At 40.6% G+C, this 27,536-nt stretch overlaps 1 protein-coding gene across 4 annotated transcripts in view; it reads left to right on the forward strand.

Moving 5' to 3' along the window:
• LOC149257442 (uncharacterized) overlaps positions 1–27,536 on the forward strand; it is a 454,745-nt gene that overhangs the window by 417,242 nt on the left and 9,967 nt on the right. The gene's annotated exons all lie outside the window — the stretch shown is intronic.

A 27,536-nucleotide genomic window follows, 5' to 3' on the forward strand; every position in this document is an offset into this window, starting at 1 on the left:
TGATGCTGGCTCAAGGATTGACGAGTGAACGGAGCAGCGAAAGGAAGGTAGATTGGCAGCAATGGACGGAGAGGAGGCTTCTGGCAGCGTGGAGCAAGCAGTGTACTGCGTGGAAGGGAGAAAGGGATGAAGCTGCGTGAGGCAGAGGGAGATCCGCAGTGATAGGGAAGGATAGCGTTGTGACAAGAAGAATGAATGCAGCAATCCACAGAAAGAAGAAGGGAAACTTGGGCATGAAGGATGGAATCGAAGAGCGATGAGGAGAATGTTGCTGGCAAGGAAAGAAATGTGATGAACGTAGATATTGGTGCACTGTGTGCAATGAGGGAGAAGATGAGGAGAACACAGAGATCGAAGAGCAGAAAAATTTGTTGCAGGTTAGAGACAACAGATGTGGCATTAAAGGAAAAAAATGAGATGGGAGCAAGGAAAAACACTGTTAATCGATGAGCATAAGGAGAAGTTACGCAACAAGGAAAGGAGAAACCGTTGCTTTGAGGGTTTGATGCAGCGAGATGATGCAAGTCGAGGGACAGGGACAGCGGGTGAGAGAGTTGAGAGATGGCAGAGGGTATGGCAATAGTAAAAACTGTGATCCCTTAAAAAAAAATTCAAAATTTTTGTGCAGCAGTAAAACCCCAGGCAGCAGTGAAAAATGAAAACGCAGTTTGCAAACCCGCAGTCCAGAAACCTGATCAAAAAATTTAAATCTTTCCTGCTCCAAATTGCCTGATGGAAACCCTAAAAAAGTTCTCAAAGCTTGTACTTGCAACCTGCAATGACAAAGAACAGAAAACCCAAAAATAATATGTGCAAGAAACGAAACTGAAAACCCTAACTAAATAATTACAATATTCACAAACTGCAAGCTCTAAAATAGCCAGATTTCTCGTTATGCCACATAAATATTCACAGAATTTTAATTTAATGTGAGATGATTCAGAAAAACCCTGCATGCATTCATAAAAAATTTCAGATGATAAGCCTGAGATTAAAACTGGCTGGGCTCTTTTAGAACAAAATCCAGGAGTTGACTGGTTCAGCCGAGAACTTCCCCTACGCCTGGTAAACTTAAAACTAAGATTCCCTGCACAGCTCAAAATCAACCATTAACATAGAGGGAGAAAACAATAGTGAAATCCAGATCAAATGGAGATACCTGCCCTTATATTTCAGAATCTAAACTATCATTTAAACCCTAAAGATCAGACAAGATACCTGTGCCTGAATCAATCTTCATCAAGCTAAAATCAATAGCTGAAAATAAAATTATGCAGAAAAATAAAACATCTTACAACATTTCCAGAAGAGTAACACCAGCAAAATTTTTAACCCCAAAGTCTTTCTTTATCGCACAAAAAATGACCACAAGAGAGCTTTCTTTAGCATCAGACTCTCAGATCCAATCTGATTTCAAATGCCCCCCTAACACTCTATTTAAAGGAAAAATTCCCAACGGCTAGTTCGAGCGATCCATGTCAAACTAATCTCGACCGTCGATGAGGATCAAGATTTCTTTTAATCTCATCCGTCGAATTTTTAAATGCATTTTAATATATTAAAAAATTAAAATTCTGCATTTATTTACTCAAAAATTTGACTTTTTATTATTTTATTATTATTATTTTCTTTTAATTTTTATTTATTTATCTTTTAAAATTTCATTTTATTTTATATATATATATTTATTTATTTATTTTTATAATTTTTTTAAAATTTTATTATTATTTTTATTTATTTTTTAATTTTTTTGTTTAATTTTTTTTATTGTTTAATGTTTCAATTTTCATTTTTAGATCCTCGAACTTAGCCTTTGGAAAAATCACCTAGGACCTAGGACTTAGGACTTATGAAGGGATTAAAACATTTTCTAACCCTCAAGACACTTTACATCATGACTTTTACAATTTTACATCTAAAGGGGGAAAACCCACTTGACATAGACCCTCATAGACCACCTAGTGCTGTGACCAAACATAATCTAGTAGACCAACACACTAGGATTCCCCTAAGATTCTAATGACAAAATTCATTCCGGCTTTGGGGTTAGGCTAAAGGAAAACTTTGCCGATCATGGATCGGTGAGACAAAAAACCTTCCGAAACGTAGATTATCAGTAGAAAATTAGGTCCACCTAGGCAATTTACATATATGACTCAACTCTGCTAAGATTATTTACAATTTATACATGTAGACTGGGTTTACAACATAACATGATCACGTCGACAATGATTGTCGAATGGCACAAACACGTCGATCAAGCGTTATCTCTTTTGTGAAGAAAAGGGGGTGTACTGCTATGGGTAGTTGACATGTAGTCAATTCTGAGAATGCAACAAGATGATGGAGCTTAGTGGAAAGAAGTCGCCTTCACTAAGTGGGCCCGCAGGGTATTTTTGGCGCAAAGTCTGTTTTTAGACTGTATTTTTAGACATATGGATCATGGTCTATGAGTTGCAGGATGCTATTTGTGGATGATTGGTCATGTTGGTAAAAATAGATGGACTTCTATTTTTAGACATATGGGCGGTTTCTATTTTTAGACTGCCAGGCTAAAAATAGAACAGTGGAATATTATTAGCTCATAATAATATTTGGACTATAAACATTATCTTATCCTCTTGGAGCACTTTAGTTTGAGCTACAGATGTGGCACGTGCAGCTGTCAGAAGGAAATACGCTTTTCTTGTGAGTTAGTTGAGCTATTGCATGGTGGACTTCAGTTAGAACTCATGTGGTTGAGTTTTGGTGGAGTTGATTGTGGAGTTGATGGAGTTGTGTTCAGTTTGACTTGGTTAAACTAGTTGTATTTAGTCTAATTGCATAATACACTAGTGATGAGTGATGTGAATTAATTGTTAATTAATTCACTAATTATTAACTCATAAAGCAACTAAAGAATACATCAGTTAACTCAGTGCATGGACAGTTCAGTGGAGACAGGTGTTTGAGGTTGAGATTGCTATCAATTGTGACTATAGTTGTGCATAAGATCTTGCACAATCGATCGATTGAGTATTGCCAATGAGGATTGCGTGGTTCAGCCAAGGAAATACGAGTTTGGATTAGCCATTCTCATCTATTCTCATGCAGGATTGCGTAGTGGAGGCAGGCAAGCAGCGGAGGAGATTTGAACCTGTGATTGATTCAGATATGAGCTAGTTTGTGTGTAATAGGTGGAGATAGTACTGAGTACTTGTGAGGAGTATTGTACTATGTATTATTACATGTTCTCAATCAATATAATATACCAATAGTGTGGGGTTTTCAGTTGTATGCTTTCCCCGGGTTACATACTGTGTTAATGTGCGCATGCGATTGATGTTTCATTGTTTTTAATTCCGCAAAATTGATGATCAACGTAGAGGAGGTTATGTATTATGCATGCATTCCGCAATAGTGTATAATCAGGATAATCTCTGTGAATAAGTGTCATATTATTCAAAATTTCTACATGGTATCAGAGCAGAGTCGATCATCAGATCTATTATTCAGAAAGTGATTACATTTTATTTCTTCTGGCAGAGTCTGTAATCGGGCCAGGTAGCCTCTGGATTCATCCTTCTTTTGGAAGGTGAGATATCCGATCAATGCCCATACAGTGAATCTCTGTACGAGAAATACTTTGTTCTCACGAATTTTAGATCAGAAGCGGTTGAGTTTTGAACTGGTGGAATTCGAATTTGCAACAGTGTTTTCTTGGTGTCAAAGTTGAAATGTCTTTCAACGGATTGCGATTGGAGTATGCTCTTGAGGGTAGTTCGAATTATATTGCATGGAAAGACAGGATGGAGGCGGTGTTAGATGACAATGGGCTGAAGGAGTTCATAGAGGCTGAGGTCCCAAAGCCTACTGATCCTGCTCACTTTGAGGTTTGGCAAAAGAAGATAACAAAGTGTCGAAGGATTCTATTGGAGAGCGTGAAGGATCACATTGTGTCTAGCCTACATGGAAAGGCTTCTCCATACTTGATGTGGAAAGCATTGACAGATTTATTGTAAAGAAACAGCGACCAGAGGAAGTTGGCGCTCAAGGATAAACTCGGAAACATTAAGTGTGAGAATGGAGACAGTATGCCCAAGTATCTCACAAAGTTCAGCCAATGCCGGGATGAACTGGGAAGTGTGGGGGTGACTGTCGATGATGAGGACTTGGTGAGCTTGGCTCTCCTTGGTCTTTTGAAGAGTTGGCATTCCTATCAGGACTCTGTCAATGGTCGGGAGAAATTGCCAGGATGGGAGAAAATTTGGTCGGATCTTGTGCAAGAGGAGATCAGGCGGAATACCAAGGACGGATCTTCATCAAAGTCATTTGATGAAGAAAATTGCGCTTTGGCTGCCAAAGCAAAGAAGGGGAAGGAGAAGGGTTCTCTTTTCGAATCCAGTTCTTCCAATGATGGGAAGAAGGTTGACAAATCGAAAGTGCGATGCTTTCGTTGTCATGAGGTAGGCCCTTATGCTGCAAATTGTCCACGGAGGAAATCCAAGAAGGGATCCGGGGAAGCATCTGAAGGTGAGGCACTTGCTTCATAGTTTGAGTTGGATTTCACACTTTTCACATGCATGGTTTCATCCATGGTGGGAAGTGGTTGGTTTCTTGACAGTGGAGCTTCTTTCCACATGACCGGTGACAAAAGTTTGTTCAGTACTTTGGAGGAGAAAGATCTCCAGATACTCATAGGAATGGGTAATGATGAGAAGTATAGTGTCTCAGGCGCAGGCACGGTTATTTTTCAGAGGGAGCATGGAACTCGCCTTACCTTGACCGATGTCAAGTATGTACCAGGACTGAAGAGAAACTTGGTGTCGATCGCGATGCTGGAAGACAGAGGCTATGATGTAGTCTTCAGTAAGGAAAAGGTTTTCTTTAGACACATCATCACTAGACAGGTGAAGTAGATTGGTTCACGGGTCAAGAACCTGTATGCTCTTGAGGTTCAAGATGCATGCAAAGCCTTGAGCAACGAGGCAACTGATGGAGACTTGGTGGTTGAGAGGGAGTGTATATTACCTTTCAATATGCAGAGCCAGAAGAAGTCTCAGACGATTGTGGAGGAGCCACAATTGGTGCAACAGCTTCAGGAGGCTGTGGAGCAGCCACAACAAGGGAAGCTAAGAGGAGATCGAGTAGAGACATCTACTCATGCAGAGACCTCCAGTAGGGGGAAACTTCGAGCCAGGTGGGCTGAGGGATCACATGCAGCCATACCTCCATGTAGGAGGTGGGGTGATATAGAGTGATCGTCCCAAGGAGGAGGGGCAGGATCCTTGAGGTACCCAACCTCTTGGATGAGACCTTGCTACGGGAGCCCCGATGTGGAGTAGCACGAACTGACTAATTGGGTAGAGACAGATGCGGATGGAGCGACAAAGAGAGCGACAGTGTAGGGACAACGCATAGCTAGCAGGCTGCAGCAATGCGAGAGGCACAAGTGTTTTGCATAGTGTTAGGTGGCACAGAGAAGTGTGCAATGGTGCGAGATGCATGGAGATGTTGCAGTAGCGCAAATGTCAGAGAGGGAGCACTTGTCAGCAGTAGGTAGAGCTTCAGCATCAGAGTATGTTCCTAGCCCAACAGAGTGGTCAGTTGGGAGTGCTTTTGTTCCAAGTGTTGTTGGAGCAAGTGGATCGGGCAAATGTGTTGCACGCAGAACATTCCAGAGTTGCAGGATAGGGGTTGCAGATAATCCATATCTTGTTGAGAGGGAGTGTTGAGAATGCAACAAGATGATGGAGCTTAGTGGAAGGAAGTCGTCTTCACTAAGTGGGCCCGCAGGCTATTTTTGGCGCAAAGTCTATTTTTAGACATATGGATCATGGTCTATGAGTTGCAGGATGCTATTTGTGGATGATTGGTCATGTTGGTAAAAATAGATGGACTTCTATTTTTAGACATATGGGCGGTTTCTATTTTTAGACTGCCAGGCTAAAAATAGAACAGTGGAATATTATTAGCTCATAATAATATTTGGACTATAAACATTATCTTATCCTCTTGGAGCACTTTAGTTTGAGCTACAGATGTGGCACATGCAGCTGTCAGAAGGAAAATACGCTTTTCTTGTGAGTTAGTTGAGCTATTGTATGGTGGACTTCAGTTAGAACTCATGTGCTTGAGTTTTGGTGGAGTTGATTGTGGAGTTGATGGAGTTGTGTTCAGTTTGACTTGGTTAAACTAGTTGTATTTAGTCTAACTGCAAAATACACTAGTGATGAGTGATGTGAATTAATTGTTAATTAATTCACTAATTATTAACTCATAAAGCAACTAAAGAATACATCAGTTAACTCAATGCATGGACAGTTCAGTGGAGACAGGTGTTAGAGGTTGAGATTGCTATCAGTTGTGACTATGGTTGTGCATGAGATCTTGCACAATCAATGGATTGAGTATTGCCAATGAGGATTGTGTGGTTCAGCCAAGGAAATACGAGTTTGGATCAGCCATTCTCATCTATTCTCATGCAGGATTGCGCAGCGGAGGCAGGTAAGCAGCGGAGGAGATTTGAACCTGTTATTGATTCAGATCTGAGCTAGTTTGTGTGTAACAGGTGGAGATAGTACTGAGTACTTGTGAGGAGTATTGCACTATGTATTATTACATGTTCTCAATCAATATAATATACAGATAGTGTGGGGTTTTCAGCTGTATGCTTTCCCCGGGTTACATACTGTGTTAATGTGCGCATGTGATTGATGTTTCATTGTTTTTAATTCCGCAAAATTGATGATCAACGTAGAGGAGGTTATGTATTATGCATGCATTCCGCAATAGTGTATAATCAGGATAATCTCTATGAATAAGTGTCATATTATTCAAAATTTCTACAGTCGTCAACATTGAGCTCTACTTGGGGACACATTGCTGCACTATAGGAATGTGAGAATCCAGAATCTGCATCCACAAAACACACAACCAAAAATAAGTAGCGTCCATCCAAAAATCATCATATAACATTAAGCACAGGAAAGATATAAGCTCTTCATTTATTAACTACCTAGAAAAGTAAATCTAATCCTAAAATAGAAATGAAAATGCTGAAAAACAAGGAGTAAGGTTAGAAATACAGAGGATGCCCCATGGCATCAGATGTGTTCAATATAGTGTATACTGAGCATTTGCCTGCTTTTTAGGCAAATCTGTCAGCTGCTTGTCTGATGTGCCCTGTCCAATTCTGCATATGGTAGGACTTTTTCCTATCCGAAAATCAAGTTGCTCGCGGCCATCTAATGCATCAAATCTTTTTCTCATTTTCTTTTTCTTATGCTTTTTCTTCGTGGCAGGCAGTGTCACTGATGACGTGGAACTTTCTGCTTCAAAGCTCTCAAATGAAGTATGTAAGATATGCATGACATGCCTTTCTTCATTCTGCATCTGTCCTACCAAGGATGATGGATCAATCTCAGAGGTGCCATGAGTTATAACTTGATCTTCTATGACTGGTGGACTAACCGTGTGAGCATCAACCTGAATATTAATTTCCCTTTTATCCAGGTCACCTTCAATTATCCACTTTTCAATGGAACAAAGGACCTCATAATATGATGGAGCTTGCTGTAACAGATAAGGAGGCTCCTAATCTATTGACTTTTCCTAGTTTTTCTCATCCTCTGACCATTGTTGATACTTTTGAACCTGTATTTTAATGGCATCTCTCTGACTAGAGTGTTCAACCTTCATAGCACTGATTTCCCTGGCATGGTCTTCTTCCATATCTTTTATTACTTTGTCGTTCTTTTCCTTTATGGTCATCAAACAATGCTGCAAAGAGTTTATCTCTTCCTTATGATTTGCTTGCATGGTAGCCAACTGATTATTACGATCGAACGTCATGATAGTCATTTCTTCATCCATAGTTAATAATTTGTTTTGCATAGAATTAATTTCCCTATCATGATTAGGTTTGATGGTCGTCATATTTTCCTCTAAGCCTGATAACTTGCTTTGCATAAAACTAATTTCTGTGTCATGAATAGTCTTCATGGCCTCAATTTCCTTAGCATGCTGATTTTGCATGATCTCCATCTCCCTATTATGTTTTTCTAAGTGGGTGCATAAAGTTCTCACATCATTGGCATAATTAGTTTGATTGATCTCCATATTTTTTACCAGCAACGTTAGTTCTTGTATAATTTGCTTCTAATTTTATTTTTCATTGTCAACACTGTTTTTACAATTTGTCCCTGCTTTTCCACTGTCATGGATTTGATCTGCAATGGTACAGGTGGATGGCACATTCTAATATGAAGAATTGTCTTGAAATCTTTCATCGACAACTGGACCTTTTATAAGATTACTTTCATTCTTCTGCACAAGTTTAGGGACACAAGGCGAGCTATCTGGGTCACCATATCTATCTTTAAAAGCATTGACAATGTCTTGTAAAGAAGTGAAAGAATCCTTAGGACAATTGTTAAACCAATTCAAAGCATCACCTCTAAAGAAAGGACAAAAGGACGCATCTTGACATCTTCATGATTATATTGAGGGGGTCTACAATATATGATCATTCTACGAATAAACAAGCCTAGATGTCTTTTAACAGCGACTGAATCACCACTTGAGAACAAAGGTAATTTAGAAATGGCCACTTTTGGAATATCATGGAGATCATCAGTAAAATGACATGGTTTAAACGAATAATCCATGATGAATAATGAAGGACCAAATGGATGATAGAAAGAGCTCTTTGCTCAAGAAAATCAAGAGATGAAAGAAGTGGAGTCCCCACTTGAACAATGAATCTAATTCTAGGATCCGAAAAGCAACAAACAAGCTGATATGAGAGAGGCTTCTTGTCTGGGAAAAATAAAAGAAATAAAATGGAATCACCACCCAAACAAGAAATGAATTGAAGAGTAGTTGCTGATATGACGAAAGATAAGATCCAAATGATGCCAAAAAATATTGAATCTGCCAGCTCAAATGAGAGATGAGAAAAATGAAAGAATGACGAGAAATGAGAAGATGAATGTCGCTGAAACGCTAGGGACAGAAAAAACTGTCCCCGGCAATGGCACCAAAAATTGTTGGCGTTGTTGGGCCAGATGAAAAGATAAGAAATGAGAAGGATGATTGTCATTGAAACACCGAGAATAAAATGTCCCCGGCAACGACGCCAAAAAATGTTGTCGCACAGATTGTCACGACAATGCTTAGACTGGGGGCTGTCACCCTGATCCCCGATCTCTCTGTTTAAGCCGTCTCCCCCAGCTAAGGGGGGTAGACCCTATGGGATGAATGAAGACCAACTATGGATTAGTTGGGTTAGGAGACAGAACAAGGCGATTTAGCACTTGATTGATTAATGTACCAGTGCCTTATGGAGTTAATGATTAAATGATTATTTATTAAATGTTGCAGAAGTATAAACCATGTAAAACAATCATTTATCATCAAATGACCCAAGCGATGTAAGATATTCAACAAATGCACAACGCCTTAACGATGATCCAACAATTAAACTTCAAGAAAAAATAAATGCTTTAAATGATCATAAAATTTAAACGTTGACCAGCTACCACTTTCATATAGCCAACTTGTAAATAAACATTTAAATGCATTTAGCTATAGAAAAATGGAACATAAATACCACAAGAAACTCCAAAAAAATGAATTTTCGAATTTTTTAGTAAGCTTTTCAAAAAAAAATATTTTTATTTATTTTTTTATAAAATTTTAAGTTTAAAATAAAACGAGATTGAAATCTAAATCTAAAACTAACACTTTATTATATATACATAAAGAGGGGAAATCTAAATTCTAAAAAAAGAAAACTTTTTATGGCTTTTTTTTTTTAATTTTTAAATTTTATGATATTTTTGATTTATTAAAAAAAATAAAACAAAACTAAATTCTAAATAAACTAAATGAAACTTTAAAATTTCTAAAATTAAACCCTAAAATCAAAATATCAACCCATTAAAATCTAAAATTAAAACTTTTTATGATTTCTTTTTTTTTTATATTTTAAATTCTAAACTATAGAAAAAAATAAAATCAAACTTAAATTAAAATCTAATACTCAAACCTTTATATGAAACAAAAATTTAAAATTTTTATCTTTTGAAACATGGCTAAAAGTGAAACGTATCTAAACTAATTTAAAACTAAAATCTAATAAATCTAAACAAAAAAAGAATTGATGTCTAATATATACAACAAAATGGAAATATAATAAAAATCTAAATCCTAAAGAAACAAACACATATAGAAAAACTTACGCTATATTATCGATACGCATATCAAAAAAAAAAATTGGTTTGTTTTGCTGGCTGCAGGTTCGAAGAATTTGCGTGAGGAGCTAATGCTGGCTCAAGGATTGACGAGCGAAGGGAGCAGCGAGGGGAAGGTAGATCGGCGGCAATGGATGGAGAGGAGGCTTCTAGCAGCATAGAGCAAGCAGTGTACTGCGTGGAAGGGAGAAAGGGATGAAGCTGCGTGAGGCAGAAGGAGTTCCACAGTGATAGGAAAGGATAGAGCTATGACAAGAAGAATGAATGTAGCAAACCACAAAAAGAAGAAGGGAAACTTGGGCATGAAGGATGGAATCGAAGAGCGATGAGGAGAATGCTGCTAGCAAGGAAAGAAATGTGATGAACGTAGATATTGGTGGACTGTGTGCAATGAGGGAGAAGATGAGGAGAATGCAGAGATCGAAGAGCAGAAAAATTCGTTGGAAGTTAGGAACAATGGATGTGGCATTAAAGGAAAAAAAGGAGATGAGAGCAAGGAAAAACACTGTTAATCGATGCGCTTAAGGAGAAGTTATGCAACAAGGAAAGGAGAAACCGCTGCTTTGAGGGTTTGATGCAGCGAGATGATGCAAGTCAAGGGACAGGGACAACGGGTGAGAGAGCTGAGAGATGGTAGAGGGTATGGCAATGGTAAAAACTGTGATCCCTTAAAAAAAAAGTTCAAAATTTTTTTGCAACAGTAAAACCCCAGGCAGCAGTGAAAAATGAAAACGCAGTTTGCAAACCCGCAGTCCAGAAACCTGATCAAAAAATTTAAATCTTTCCTGCTCCAAATTGCCTGATGGAAACCCTAAAAAAAAATCTCAAAGCCTGTACCTGCAACCTGCAATGACAAAGAACAGAAAACCCAAAAAATAATATGTGCAAGAAACGAAACTGAAAACCCTAACTAAATAATTACAATATTCACAAACTGCAGGCTCTAAAATAGCCAGATTTCTCGTTATGCCACATAAATATTTTCAGAATTTTAATTTAATGTGAGATGCTTCAGAAAAACCCTGCATGCATTCATAAAAATTTCAGATGATAAGCCCGGGATTAAAACTGGCTGGGCTCTTTTAGAAAACGCAATCCAGGAGTTGGCTGGTTCAGCCGAGAACTTCCCCTAATGCCCGGTAAACTCAAAACTAAGATTTCCTGCACAGCTTAAAATCAACCATTAACATAGAGGGAGAAAACAATAGTGAAATCCAGATCAAATGGAGATACCTGCCATTATATTTCAGAATCTAAACTATCATTCAAACCCCAGAGATCAGACAAGATACCTGTGCCTGAATCAATCTTCATCAAGCTAAAATCAATAGCTGAAAATAAAATTATGCAGAAAAATAAAACATCTTACAGCATTTCCAGAAGAGTAACACCAGCAAGATTTTTAACTCCCAAGTCTTTCTTTATTGAACAAAAAATGACTACAAGAAAGCTTTCTTTAGCACCAAACTCTCAGATCCAATTTGATCTCAAATGACCCCCTAACACCCTATTTAAAGGAAAAATTCCCAATGGCTAGTTCAAGCGATCCATGTCAAACTAATCTCGACCGTCGATGAGGATCAAGATTTCTTTTAATCTCATCCGTCGAATTTTTTAAACGCATTTTAATATATTAAAAGATTAAAATTCTACATTTATTTACTCAAAAAATTGACTTTTTATTATTTATTATTATTATTATTATTATTATTATTATTTTAATTTTAATTTATTTATTTTTTAAAATTTTATTTATTATATATATATATATATATATTTATTTATTTAAATTATTTTTTAAATTTTATTATTATTTTTATTTTTTTTTTATTTTTTTTTTTGGATCGTCGAACTTAGCCTTTGGAAAAATCACCTAGGACCTAGGACTTGGCACTTATGGGGGGATTAAAACATTTTCTAACCCTCAAGACACTTTACATCATGACTTTTACAATTTTACATCTCAAGGGGGAAAACCCATTTGACATAGACCCTCATAGACCACCCAGTTTTGCGACCAAACATAATCTAGCAGACCAACACACTAGGATTCCCCTAAGATTCTAATGACAAAATTCATTCCGGCTTTGGGGTTAAGCTGAAGGAAAACTCTGCTGATCATGGATCGGTGAGACAAAAAACCTTCCGGAACCTAGATTATCACTAGAAAATTAGGTCCACCTAGGCAATTTACATACATGACTCAACTCTGCGAAGATTATTTACAATTTATACATGCAGACTGGGTTTACAACATAACATGATCAGGTCGACAATGATTGTCGAATGGCATGAACGCATCGATCAAGCGTTATCCCTTTTGCGAAGAAAAGGGGGTGTACTGCTATGGGTAGTTGACACGTAGTCATCAACAGGCTCCTCTCAAACCCTAGAGCCAACCTTCTCCAACGTAACCTCCCTCTTGCCACATGTTCCCATCTATTTGCGCAGTCCCTCCAAGTGTCTACGTGGGCCCCTCCTCTACGTGGTCCTTTGGCCCCCTTGGCTCCCTTTTAAGTTACAATGTTGTGCTACTAGGGAGTGACTTTATTCTAAAAGTGAGTTATGTCACCCTTTTACTCACCTTTTTATTCATAACTAACTATAGAAGGCAAAATTGAGCAAAAATCGAATATTCCAATTAGCCATGGCTAATTAGGAATATTACAGTCTCCCCCGGCAAAATGTTGCTTGTCCTCAAGCAACTAAAGTGATGGATGCTGCAAAATTTTCTCGCTCTCCCAAGTGCCATCCTCATCCAATAAATTCTTCCACCTCACCAAGAATTCCCGGACCATCCAGCTCCGTAGCTGCCTCTCCCTCGTATCAATAATAGCCTCTGGCTGCAACACCAAATGTCGCTCATCATCCATGGGTGGTAGCTCACCTGTCACTGTCACCTGCTGCCCCAATGCCTTCTTCAAGCATGATACATGAAAAACGTTATGAATCTTGCTGCCTTGGGGCAGCTCCAACTCATATGTAACCTGTCTAATCCTGTGTATCACCCTCTATGGCCCATAAAAGCGGGGCTTGAGCTTCTCAGCCCCCTTCTGCTTCAGTGATGACTGTCGGTATGGCTGTAATTGTAGGTAGACCATGTCCCCTACCTCAAATTGTCTCTCCACCCGACCACTGTCAACATACAGCTTCTGCTGGTTCTGCGTTGTAGCCATGTTATCCTTGAGAACTAAAAGAATATCTTGACTCTCTCGGATCCAAATCTTGGCTCTCGGAGCCTTGCTATCACCAAACATCACGTCAGCAAAAGATAAAGGATGATACCCATACAAAGCATAGAATGGTGACATACCAATGGACATGTGATGTGTAGTGTTGTAGCAGTACTCCCCCAGATGCAGCCACTTCAGCCATGCTCTCTATTGCCCGTTGACATAGTTACGCAAGTAGCCCTCCAGCCACTTGTTAACTATTTTTGTCTGTCCGTCTCTTTGTGGGTGATAACTGGTACTCGGTGTCAACTCCATCCCCACTAACCGAAAAGCTCTTGCCAAAACCCGCCAATGAAATGGCTGTCCCTGTCACTGGTGATGGTCTTAGGAAGACCATGTAGCCTGAAGACCTCTCTGAAGAACAGCTCAGCCACCTGGGCTACTGTGTAGTGTGCGGATATGGCGAAAAAATGTGCATACTTTGTCAGTCGATCAACGACGACAAAGATGCAATCCTTGCCCTGTACCATGGGCAACCCTGTGATGAAGTCCATCGAAATACACTCCCATTTCCCCTCCGGAATGGGAAGAGGCTGCAATAATCCTCCGGGATGGCTCATCTCCCCCTTGTTCCTCTATCAAACATTGCACTCTCGGACATGTTGGAGCAATGTTGCACGAAGCGGGAGCGAAGCGGAAGCGGAAGCGGGAGTGCGGAAGCGTCATTTTCCAAAAATCTAGGAAGCGAAGCGTCCGCGGAAGCGTCTGCTATATATATATATATTTTTTATATTTTTTTGCATTTATACTCAAAACAAACATCCCAAATAGCAAATTAATTGTAGAAGACATGAAAACATGCATATTTTTGCATAAATCAAGATAGATATGGCATCCATGATTCCATTGTAGTTACTAGTATGTCCAACAATCATCTATATTCTAGCTATTACAAACATACATCAAATTTTTAAGCATATTATAAAACATAAAACATTTAAGCATATTATAAAACATAAAACATAGAGCATATTATGATTTATCTAGCAAGTGAGCAACTGTCAACATTTGTCATGTCCAAAATTCAAATAATAATGTTTACAAAATATGTCACTTGGTCACCGCCAAGCCAAAAAGGTTCAAAATTCAAATTCACAAGTCTACAAGTCTAATGAGTAATCTATGACAAAAAGTAGTAGATTGTGAGAATATCTACTAATCTCTCCTCCTTCCACCACGAATAGAACGTGATGGCGGGCCTCCACGTGGTGGCAATGAAGAAGATGGTCCCTGTGTAAGTCGTGGCACTGAAACTGATGAAGAAGAACCCCCTACTGTTGGTGTTGAACCATGGAACCTAGGAACCAAGGGACCAGATGGGGGTGGGGGTGGTGGCATATCAACGCGGTCATCATCATCCTAGAATCGCTCAAAAAATTCATGCAAAAAAAAAAAACACTAGTTAACAAAAAAATTAAAAACATGAATTAGAGAAATGCTTTATAAGGGAAAATTGGAAAATTCATACCACAATGGACATACCTGGATAAGAGCATCCTCTAATTGCTCTAGTCGCAACACTCCATCCTCCAAATTGGGCTCCTCTGGATTCTTGTCCCAAATCAACAAGTCTTTATTAGACTTTGCATCTTCACAGTAATGGGACAACAATCGCAAGTTGTAATGAACATAAACCAAGCTCTCTGCCCGGTCTAAATTCAACCTGTTCCTTTTAACACTGTGGATGAAAGAATAAGAGCTCCAACACCTCTCTGCAGAAGAAGTGTTTACCACCTGTGATAGCACCCGCAATGCCAAACTCTGTAGAAGTGGAGTACCCCCTCCATGCATGTTCCACCACTCAAGAGCAGAAAAAGTCTCTTGATCTTGAATTGCATGCATGCTCCCAAATGGACCAGTGTTGAGCGTATAGTTGCTCACCTGTCTCCGTACCAATGCAGCCTCCTCCTCACCAGGGATTAATTTACTCAATGCAGCCATATATTTTTCGTGAACCTCTCTATCTTGGTGTGGTTTTTTCCTGCTTCCCCCCCCAGGTGCTGGTGTTGAAAGCCATGATGGATGATAGTATTTAGGTGTCAAAACATATGCTAATGCATGCAATGGAATATTTAGCATTTCCCATCGGTTTTGCACCTCTACACGAATATAATTGTACAAGGTGGTATCTCTAGGCTCAACAATGTCTTTAATCTGCCCCAACATGCTATCCATTTGCTCATACACCTCCCCAATTACTGGTCGATCTGAATCTGCAAACTTGATCATGTAATAGATTGGTTTGGTGAATTGCAAAACATATTTAACCTGTGACCAAAAGTAACTGTCAAGAACAGTGTCCTTGACTGCATTAGCACCATCTGAGTCAGTGTTAATTTCATCCCATGAATCAGCACACACCAGATTAGTTAAAGCTTGTCTCACCCTCACTAGCCGCCTAAAGGTGAGGTAATAACTAGCAAATCTTGTCTTTGCAATTTTAAGCAATTGCAACTTGGAGTAAGTGCCATAGAAGTAGTTTACCCTTGTATGCCCTGTGATGAATTTAATGAGCTGCTTCCCTTTCCTGTAAACCTCAGCAATCCACCCACAATCTTTGTGTTTCACAATATCATGCATCAAAAGGTTCAATGTGTGAACCAGGCACCCAGACCAAAAGATGTGTGGATGAGTACGCTCAATAATTTTTCCTGCTGCCTTACAATTTGCTGCATTATCTGTGATCACTTGAACCACATTATTCGGACCAACATCTTTGATTGATTTCAATAGGAGATCTGCAATGTTTTGTGCAGTTGCACTGATGGAGGAGGAGTCATGACATGCAATAAATACTGCACCACTAGAAGAAACACCAAGAACATTTATCAAATGTTGGTTTCTAATATTTGTCCACCCATCTGATACAATGGATACCCCAGAATCCACCCACTCATGTGTAAAACATGTCAAAGCTCTTTGAACCTTAGCTTTTTCTCTTTCTAATAACACTGTTCTAGCTTTCTCATAGTTGGGGGCCTTGTATCCTTTTGGGGCTTCATTGATGGCCTTTACCATGTCATGCCAATAGGGAGAGCGAAGCACATTGAATGGTACACCGCAAGCACAAAGAAAACGGACTATCTTTCCATCCACATCATCCCTCCCAGCAACATTAAGGAAATCCCCTATTGTTCTTCTACCTCCAGAGGTTGCAGAAGTACCATGAGGAGATGGGCAACTACCAAATTTAGAGGTTGCACTTGATTCAGAATGAGTTTTTTGTTTCTTGTTTTTTTGTTGTGCAGCCATCTCTATTTGGATGTATTTTCTTCTTTCTTCAGTTGAAATGTTTGGGCAAATTTGTACCCCCACAGAACCCTTTTTTTCATCACTGTCCAGCACCCCACAAAGATGCCTCCTCAGACGGGTATATGAACCCGTATATGGTTTTCCTCCATGACAACCATGAGGGCACACAAATTTGTAAGATCCACCACCCTTTCCCCCATCAAGTTTGGTCACATAGTTCCACAAGGGTGTTGATGTACCTTTCCCATCTTGTGCTTCAGTGTCCCCTTCAAGTTCATCCCCTTCCTCTTCAAACCCTTCCTCCTCATCATACATTGGGTCACTACTATTAGGACCAAGTTCATCCCCTTCCTCTTCCCCTCTATTCCTCACCCTTGCCATCATTAAAACCAAGAGTGGAATGATACATAGAAGCCAAAAGAACACCATCTTGGAATATGGATATAGGTGGTGGACAACCTGTAAATAAAGGAGCAAGTAGAAACAATGGGAAAGAGTAGGAGAGGGAGGAGAAAAATACAATTTTTTTTTCAAAAAAACAAGGGAGTTTGGGGTTTGAACTTACCTCTTTAGCTCTTGTAGATGAAGTCCTCCAAGCTCTTGCTCCAAGCTCCTCCTCCTTCTCCTAGCTCCTCCTTCTTCACTCCTCCAAGCTCTCCTCTCTTCTCCTCTCCTTTCCTCTCTTCTCTTCTCCTCTCCTCTCTTCTCTTCTCCAACTCTCATAAACTCAAAGTGAGAAAATGAGGAATGAATGGGAGCTTTATGCTTTTCATTCCTCACCTAAACTCACCCTAAACTCACCCTAACCCACCCCCTCATTGCCAGTTAAGTGAACTTTTAAAAAAAATTTAAGTTTAAAACCGAGCCCGCGCGGAAATTTCCGGAAGCGCTCGTGAAGCGTGCGCTTCCGAGCCCGAAGCGTGGCGCTTCCGGAGGCCCGAAGCGCCCTCCGAAGCGCGGATCCGGGGCAACGCAACCCAAATTCCAGGAATCGTTTTAAAAATTAGGAATCGCGCTTCATGAAAACCGGAATCGCGCTTCGCCTGGAGGTTCCGGAACGCTTCCGTACGGGACGCGATTCCGGCCTAGGATCTGGGGGGGGGGGCGATTCCTGCAACTATGTGTTGGAGTACGTCCTCCTTGAGGCCCTTCCGTGAGGACCTCTCTCTAATGGCCCTCTAGGTTTTGGTAAACCCCTGATGGCCGGCCAATGGTGAATCATGTGACGCCTGAAGTATCTTCTTCTTGAGCTGAGACCCCTCAGTCAAGAAGATCCAGTCCCTGTAGTAGATGATCTCATCAATCATCCTGTACCTGTCATCCGCCACCTACTCATCCAGAATCTCATATGAAAACCTGTCCTTGGAGTACTCTACTAAGAGTTGAGCCCTCCAGTCTGTGTCCATGCTCATAAGAGACAACGTGGCTGGTCTACGTGAAAGGGCATCTGCTACCACGTTGTTCTTACCCTTGACATACTCAATGTAAAAGTCATATTCTTGGATCTTACTGATCCACTTCTACTGCCTCTCCTGTAGCTGCTTCTGCCCCAAAAAGAATCTGAGGCTGTTGTGATCAGTCCTCACCCTGAACCTGTTACCCACCAAATACTGCCGAAACTTGGCCAATGCATGCATGATGGCCAACATCTCCTTGTCGTATATAGAATACAACCTCTCGTGTGGAAGGAGCTTCCAGCTCTCATAGGCTATAGGGTGACCTCCCTGCATCAATACTGCGCCGATCCCCTCTCCCGATGCATCACACTCTAAAACAAATGGTTGCGTAAAATCTGGCAATGCAAGCACTAGGCAGCTGCTCATAACTTCCTTGAGCCTGTCAGAGGCTCGCTGCGCTGTATCCGACCAACTGAATGCCCCCTTCCTCCTCAGATCTGTCAGGGGTGCAGCAAGCTGTGAGAAACTCTTGACGAACTTCCAGTAGTAAGTACAAATGCCAATGAATCCCCAGAGTTCTGTCACGTTCCTCGGCTCCAGTCAATCTCTGATGGCCCTGATCTTCTCCTCGTGGACTCTCACTCCATCCACCCCTATGATGTGTCCCAAGTACAACATCTCTGTCAACCCAAACTCACACTTGGAGAGCTTGGCATAGAACTACTGCTCCTGCAAGATGCGCAACACTGTCTCAATGTGCCAGAGATGCTCCTCCCAAGTCTTGCTGTAAATGAGGATATCATCAAAGAACACCAACACAAACATCCTCAATGCACATCCTCAATGTGTCGTCCTTCTTCTTCACCAACACCATGGAAGAAGCAAAAGGACTCGTGCTCGGCCGAATGTGCCCAAGAGCCAGCAACTCCTGAATGTTCTGCTCGATCTCATCCCGATAGGCCTTGGGATGCCTATAGGGGCTAGTAATCACAGCCTGTATGCCCTGCTCAAGCTCAATGGCGTGCTCAAACCCCCGGTCCGGTGGCTGTCCCGGCGGAATCTCCCCAAACACTATGGCATGCTAGTCAAGGATGGACTGTATCTCTGCATGTATTGTCTGCCTTGTAGTCCCTGCCTCTGATGCACGCAGCAACACCGCCCACTCTACGTCTCCCTTCTGGAAGACTACCCCATCCGATGAGCCGAAATAGTCTGAGGCGGATATGTGTGCTGTCCCCGTATCTTCTCATGCCTCCCTTTTTTCTCATCATCCCACTCCATCTCTAGGGTCTTCCAATCTATCATGACCTTCCCTAGAGTGATAAGCCATTGAACACCCAGTATCATGTTGGTGTCCGAAATATCGACCACGAAAAAGTGGTCAGTGAATGTGTAAGTGCCCATCGTCACTGATAGCTCTAGAACATAACGAGCACACATCATGGTCTGATCTCCTTGGACCAAAACTGAAAACCCATTGAAGCTCTCTGTCTGTATGCCTCTCCGCTCAACCATCTGTGCATCGATGAAGTTGTGGGTTGCCCCACTGTCAACCAAAACTGATACTCGCTGGCCACGTACTGTCCCCTGTATGCATAGCGTCAAATACTTGGGAACTCCTCGCATTGCTGCAAGGGCCCCTCCAGTAGGTGCAAAAGCTGAACCACCTGCTGCTGGCGGTGGAGGTGGCAAAGGACCCTGCACGGCATGATTATCTCCTGACTCCACATCATCCTCCTCCTCATCCTCTTCCTCGCTGCTCTCAGAGAAGACCTCAATAAAATGTGCTTTGCTAGCAGCACATCTATGTCCAGTTGCCCACGGCTCCTGACAGGTAAAGCACAACCGCTTCTTCTTCAGCTCCCTCCTGGCATCATCGTCAATCTGTGCTCGTCCTAGATTCCCCTTTGGAGGTGGAATCCTCACATCCTTCCCCTTAGGCTGGAAAGCCTGTCTCTGGGGGTAAGGTATCCGAGTCCTGGGTAAGACATCTTGTAAGTCCCGGGTCCTGCTAATAGCATCCTGGAGTGTGGCTGGTCTAGTGGATCGGACTAAACCTCGAAGTGGCTCTGCTAACCCCTCAACGTACATGTAGATCCTCCGTGCCGTGGATAGATCTGGCACCATCACTGAAACCCTCAAGAAGTCTGCAATGTAAGTCTCTGGACTCCTGCTCTGTTTGAGCCTCGTCAGCTCGACAAAGTGTTGCTCTGGATCCCTCCAGTCAAACCTCTCTATCAATCTCTTGGTGAACCCGGCATATGTCGTCACTGTGGAGTGTCCGAGTGTAACCATCCCATGAAACCACCAATCCTGGGCCTCAACATCCAAATGTAACGTCGCCACCTTGATGGCCTCTGTCTCCGACATCTGGTTATGCTAGAAATAAATGTCCAGCTTCTCCACCCAAGACTTTGTCGAACTGTTTGACGAACCATCAAACGTAGGCAAGTGGAATCTACCAGTGTTGTGAAAATCACGATAAATTGAAATTATCGCGATTTTTTCGATATGCCGATTTCATCGTGATTATTATAGGAAATTATCGGCAGAAATTTTTTTTAACCGCTTTTTATGAAATTATCGCGATAACAATCGAAATTATCGTGGGGGTCTCCGGCAGCAAGGTTTTATAATGTTTTTTTTTGGTTTTTTAAGGGATGCTAAATGTTTGAAATGCAATTTGTTTTGAAAGAAACAAATAATTTTTGAGTGGGGCAGCTTAATGATCAAGTCTAGGCCCTAGTATTGATATGCTATTCATGGTAATGTTAAATTCTTAAAGTAAAAGAATGAAAATGAAGATTAAGGAGAATGTCACTTTTACTTAAATTTTTAACATTACCATGAAATGACTCAGGATGTTTGAGAGTGGTTCCGGCCTCATTGGATTTCATATGGAGAAAGTAGAATTTTAGATTTCATTCAAAATCCAGCAGACTTATCAGTTTTTCAGGATTTCAGGATTGGGAGATTGTAATGTTTCTAGGTGACACCACCTGCCTGGGCTACCCCTGCCACTAGTAGAAGACGTGGTCTACCTCCTATAGATCCTACTTCTAGTTCTTCAACTTCTAGAGCATAACAGACTCCACTGCCAACTCCACCAGCACCAGCATCTACATCTAGAGGGAAAGGGAATGCTGTGGCATTTTCTCGCAAGAGGGACAAAGGAAATCAATAGGATTAGACTTTAGTTATTTTCTTCATTTTATTGTATATGACATTATGACATGATGAGATACATTATTATATTTTTTGTTGATATTTTGAGGCTGAGTTGGGACTCAGGAATCAGGACTTTCTATTCAGGACATGATTAAATGTTACGTGTGATTTTAGCACTAGAAATGATATTAAACATCTTATATATTAGTTCTTTTATCATATTTATGTGTCAATGTATTTATTTTATGTTGTATATGGTCTAGATATTAAAAAAATTGAAAAAAAATGAAAAAAAATGAATATTTTTGTACCAAACGATTTTTTCCCGATTATTTCCCAATAATTACGATTTTTTCTGATTTTTTCCTCGCGCCGATATTATCCCGATAACGATTAATGCAACATTGGAATCTACTAGTTGCACGGTGGGTATCACCATCATGATAATGCCGGTATCCTCTGTGATGGTCGCGGGGTCTACTATCCCGCTGGAGCTGAACAAAGTCTCTGAATGAGAGAGCATCTCTGAACTCCTGCCCATAGGCCTGGTACTCTGCAAAATAATTGCCCATATGACCGGCCTCTGCCTCCTACTGGGCTCCAACCCCCGTGTTTTCTCCTAAGAAAGTGGGCATGGTAGAGCATGTAGGGGCATGTGAGGCCACCTGCTGCGTAGTATCACACTGCTCTGGCCAATGGTGGGATGCACCCGATCCCTCACCAACCTGGAAAACCCGTGGGCTCTCACGCTGTCTAGCCTCTACTGCCGTGAATCTCTGCCCCATCACCTCAATCTGCCTCGACAGATCCTGCACTGATTTGAGGAGAATATCTGCAAATCTCTTCCCGTCCTCGTCTACCGTCGGATCCTTCTGCTCTGCGTCCACCACAAGCTCCTCCTATTCTGTGTCCTCTACCCAAACACAGTCTCCCTTTCCGTAGGTGTTCTCCAACCTACGCTCAATGTCTCTTTATTTCCTACCTCTATAATAGATGTAGGGTTTCTCCCTCGTTGTCATAGACTGCTAGCGCCACAGGCTGAGCCAGATCTATGCTCTGATACCACTATAATATCCTGTTTCCGAGATATTCCCCAAACCCGAGTAAACTCCAACCAAATACGTATAAATGTTATAATAACTGGGAAGCTCGAAGTGATGGAAATAACAATGGTGCAACATATAATAATATAAACATGAAATATAAGTAGATACTCAAGAAATGCAGAGAGAAATGCTAAGCCATTTTATTATACTGAGCAATAGAATGAGTATAGGAGGTGATCATAAATATGGCACCTCGACTTGCACAAGGCAAGTGAAGAAATACACTCAGAATAGCAAAGGAATGGTCTCTCTCTGATCTGCGTCCACGCTGCTGGAGAACTGCCGTGCTACTGCTGCTGCTGGAAATCAAATAAGGATTTGGGGCTGTTCACCTCCTTAAAAAATACTGAAACTCTAGAATCGGACTCTACTTAAGAAACCCAGAAAAACCCAGAAAGCTTTTCTGAAATGGTCGACCCCCGAAAATCGCCCCCTTGAGGATCCACGCAATCCCTCAAGGCTCTGCGCTGCCATTGAAATAAACCCACCAAAACTCTGCCTGAAACTCAACCAAAATCCTCCAATATGCAAAGGTTGATCCCTTGCTCAATCTCCCAGCACAAATCCCCCTGCAAAACCTCAATCCAGAACTCTTGTCAGAAAGAACTGCGTCATCCCTCTCAAGACTGCACAGTCATCCAAGATGCTCAATCCTCCTACAAAATACTGATGAAAATACTGCAAAAATACTAATGGAAATACCTTTCTCGAGCAGGCACTCGAAGTCCCCTGGGGCTAAGGGTGAGATCTCCGAACGGAGACACTCAATGTACTAAATAGTGTTGCAGACTAGCTAAACAACCAATGTGCTCTAAGTCGAAGTGACTAGGTCAAATGCACATGATTGAATGCCAAAATGAGGCTCCTCTCTCCTTTATAGCATTGGCCCCTCTCAAACCCTAGAGCCAACCTTCTCCAACGTAGCCTCCCTCTTGCCACATGTTCCCATCTATCTGCGTAGTCCCTCCAAGTGTCTACGTGGGCCCCTCCTCTACGTGGTATTTTGGCCCCCTTGACACCCTTTTTAAGTTACAACATTGTGCTACTAGGGAGTGACTTTATTTTAAAAGTGAGTTATTTCACCGTTTTACTCACCTTTTTATTCATAACTAACTATAGAAGGCAAAATTGAGCAAAAATCAAATATTCCAATTAGCCATGGCTAATTAGAAATATTACATCCTAGGAGGGGATCCTAAAGGGAAACTACTAGGCCAAGGGCAATAATGGAGCGATAGCCCACTGTCACCTCAGTTAACGCTCCCTGCTCTTTACGAACTTACACTGATGTGAGGAGACCCAGTATGAAGGGAACCACTAGATGAATGAGTCAATAAAGAGGTAAGGAGTGATTCCTTACGCATATTCACAAGAGAGACTCAAATGTATGGTTTACTTGCTTGAGAAGCAAGGTGTAAGGCTCTCTACGAAGGGCCAAGGGGATTTCAGGGCTAGGGTTCGCAAATAAGCCTTATGAAGGAGGGACCTAGTCCTAGAAACCCTTGTGAAAACTTGGTTCCAAAATGGTGTTTGTGAAATTATCTTCAAAACGTTTCGGGACCACGCGGGACCTAGTGGACCCAAAGTCAAGTCAAGTAAGAGGATTGGTCATGCAAGGAGGGGCTTAACGTAATTGTGGAAGAGAAGAGGATCAATGGACAAATCTTCTTGAAATGGAATGCAATGATGCAGATGAGGTCACTAGCCAAGGGAAACCTAGGGCAAGAAACACTCCTCGAGTTAGGGCTTGTAATATCATGAGGTCCCACTATCAGTTTTGCTTCAAATTTGTAGTTCCTCTATAGAAAACAACGCAGTTGTGGACCGAAAATCAAAGTGTTTGGATGGCTATATTGTGAGATAATTGATGCCCTAGGTGACCTATGTAGGTTAGGTCTAAAGAGAAAGAGAGAAAGGTGAGAAAAATATGCTTTTAGGTGATGACCTGTGGAGGATCAGTGCCTAATCCTTTGGGGGAAATGGAGTCAAGGAGATTCCAATGCTTGGGATGATTTCACTTAGTCAAGGAGACCTCTAGAACAATTTTGCATGGCAATTAGGGCATGAGACAATTGCTTCAAGGTATTTATACTTCGATATGCAATATATGATGACTTATCAAGATAAAATTTTAAAATATATCTCTAGGAATATTCACTTATTCAAACATGGTCCATGACATGATGCAACACTATAAAAAGACAAATTTCCACCATTTGACATGAGAAAAGCAACAAATGTTAGCCTAATATAGCTAAAATCCCCAGCAAGGATAATTTTAGGGGCGAATGTTCGCCCTTTGGCGAAATTAAGGGGTTTTAAATTTTTAGTGGGCGAATATTTTGTATCATAGTACATTTTTACAAATCACGTCAAATAGCCCACCTTATTTTAAGGGAGAGGGTAAAAAAGGTAAATTTAGCCATTGAAATTACGACTTACAACCTTCCATTCGCCCATTTTCAAGAATAGATTTTATTTAAGTGAATACATTCGCCCATTTTCAAGAATAGGTTTTATTTAAGTGAATCCTATGGGCCAAATACCATATTTATAAAAGAGGTATGGTAAATTAATAAAAATATAAATAAATGAGAGGTATGGTAAATAAATAAAACATTTTTTATATTTACTCCATAAGTCACCTTATATACATGTAAGGGTGTAAACAAATAAAAATATAAGTAAAGTGGAGGTATGGTAAATAAATAAAACATCTTATTATACTTACTCAAAAGGTATGGTAAATAAATATAAATATAAATAAACTAGACGTACCGTAAATAAATAAAACCTTTTTTAATATTTAGTCCATAACCCTCGTTCTATTTATGAAGGCTCAAGAAAGAGGTTTTATTTAAGTGAATCCTATGGGCCAAATACCATATTTTTAAAAGAGGTATGGTAAATTAATAAAAATATAAATAAACGAGAGGTACGGTAAACAAATAAAACATTTTTTATATTTACTCCATAAGTCACCTTATATTTACGACCACTCAAAAAATGGGTTATATTTAGGTGAAACCTATGGCCAAAATACTATGGGACAAATACCATGGACTAGATTGTTATTAATACCATGCAAAAAACCATTATTAACCCTAATATTAGAATTAATAAAAATAAAAATGGCACATGGTATTGGCCCATGGTATTCACCAAAATGGCACATGGTATTGACCCATGGTATTCACCTAGAATGTAGCCTATTTAAATGGGGGAATTAAACCAACATGTAGCCTATGCTAAGATTCACTAGGACTTTACAAAGTTTTATTATTTAGTGAAAGACTCGCCAAGATCTTACAAGATTTTATAATTGAGTAAAATATTCGCCATGCCTGGTGAGAGATTCGCCAAAAAATTATATATACATATTATATTATTGATAAAATCGCCTTCCATTTTTCCTATATACCATGGAGATTCGCCCATTTATTATATTTATAAATTTAGGGGGGGTTCTTAAAATTTTCCCTGATCCCCAGTAACATGCATGTGACATAAGAAAATGACAAAATAGCATTAAAAGAGTACTTAATGTGAGAATAAGTATATCCATTAATCATTATATGCCAATATAGAAGCTCCAAGACAAAAATGAAGAGATCCAAACATCAAAATTCATCCATTCATCCAATTTTGTCTTCCCAAAGAATAGTGAAAATCTCACAAGAGAGAATAATCCAATCCAAATGATGATGATATGATTCCATCACACTTCTATTTATACACTTCTTGATGAATTCGATTTAGCTAATTAATCCTAATTTAGCCACTAAAATAAAATAATGTGCATTATAACAAAACTTTTGGTGACAAGCCCACCAAATAGCTCAATAATGTAAAGATAAGCCTCTCAAGAGGGTCGAATGATCCACAAAGTGAGTCGTTGGGCCTTTAAGGAGGCTTGATGAAGTCCAAGGGGTGCCATGATAAAGAAAAGGACTCCAGACATAGTGGACAAGGGGTTGGTCCCTTGTTATCCGATCAAGAACCTGTGGTGCTCCCAAGTGGGTATGGGGGCATGAGGACATCCTCATGAGTCTCCTAATGGATCAAATATGGATGTAGACCATCCGTAGGGGCTAGAGTGATGACATAAACCTTCCATCTATAGTAGGAGGCATCTTGGAACATCTACCAAGTGTATGGTGCTACTATGGAGTTGGTTGGGCATGGTGCACTAGGTGCATCATCCTCATCCAAAAGGTGGAACACGAGCAATTAATAAACACTGTTTTGGATCCATGAAGTAATATCTGCTATGGCGGAGACCCATGCCTCTCAACGCTCACCTTACAAGTGCCAATGTGGCCCTCTTGAGGGCTAGGACCCCATATAGGGAAACCAAGCCCTAAATGAAGACCCACCTGCAATCCTGCATAAGATCCAATGCATCCCCTTGCCCTCCAATACAACAAATCATTAAAATAATCAAGTAATATTGCTTACAAGTCATGGGATCAATGGGGAACTTCATGGTGGGATGCCCTTCCATAGTGGGCTTTGGCAAGTACAAGTGTCTTCAAGCTTAAAAGGGGTTTAAACAAGGACCCTATTAGGTGGTTTCAACCTCTAAATGGGGTGGCATGTCCATAGTACATCCTTTAAGAGGTAGGTGGCGAATGATATAATGATGGAATGGGGTGGGGATCAGGGGAATCATCCAGACCACATGTCAAGGTGCATTGGATAGCTATAACAAGGGAGGCCCACACCTGGGTGTATGAGTGTAGGTGGGAGAAAAACGTGATACTTGATTTATCCCGCCTTTGTTTTTCCAGCCTTCTTCATATGCCTTTTACTTTTGATTGATTTTTCTTTATAACTACTTAAGGCTCTAGGGGATGGAGAGCATGATGCATAATATATAGCAGTGGATACCCCGTTGAGGTGGGGCAGTTCATCCCCCACCAGGGCTTGGGACAACCATAGGTTCCTTAATGACGAAGGGGGTTTCATCTGGGGCCCACAGGAACTAGGGTGATGGCCATATATAAGGGGTAGAGCTCATGTTTGACTTTTCCCATGTGCTAAATTTGTATGTCCCAACCATCTTTTGGATTTTGTGGTACATTTGTTGTTGAGAGTGGCCAAATTATGTTTTTTATTTTCTTTTTAGCTACATCAATCTTTGAG

The sequence above is a fragment of the Pinus tabuliformis genome, chromosome 6, assembly GCF_031772625.1.
Source record: "Pinus tabuliformis cultivar Carrire ecotype Pingquan chromosome 6, CPIR1, whole genome shotgun sequence".
Lineage (NCBI taxonomy): Eukaryota > Viridiplantae > Streptophyta > Pinopsida > Pinales > Pinaceae > Pinus > Pinus tabuliformis.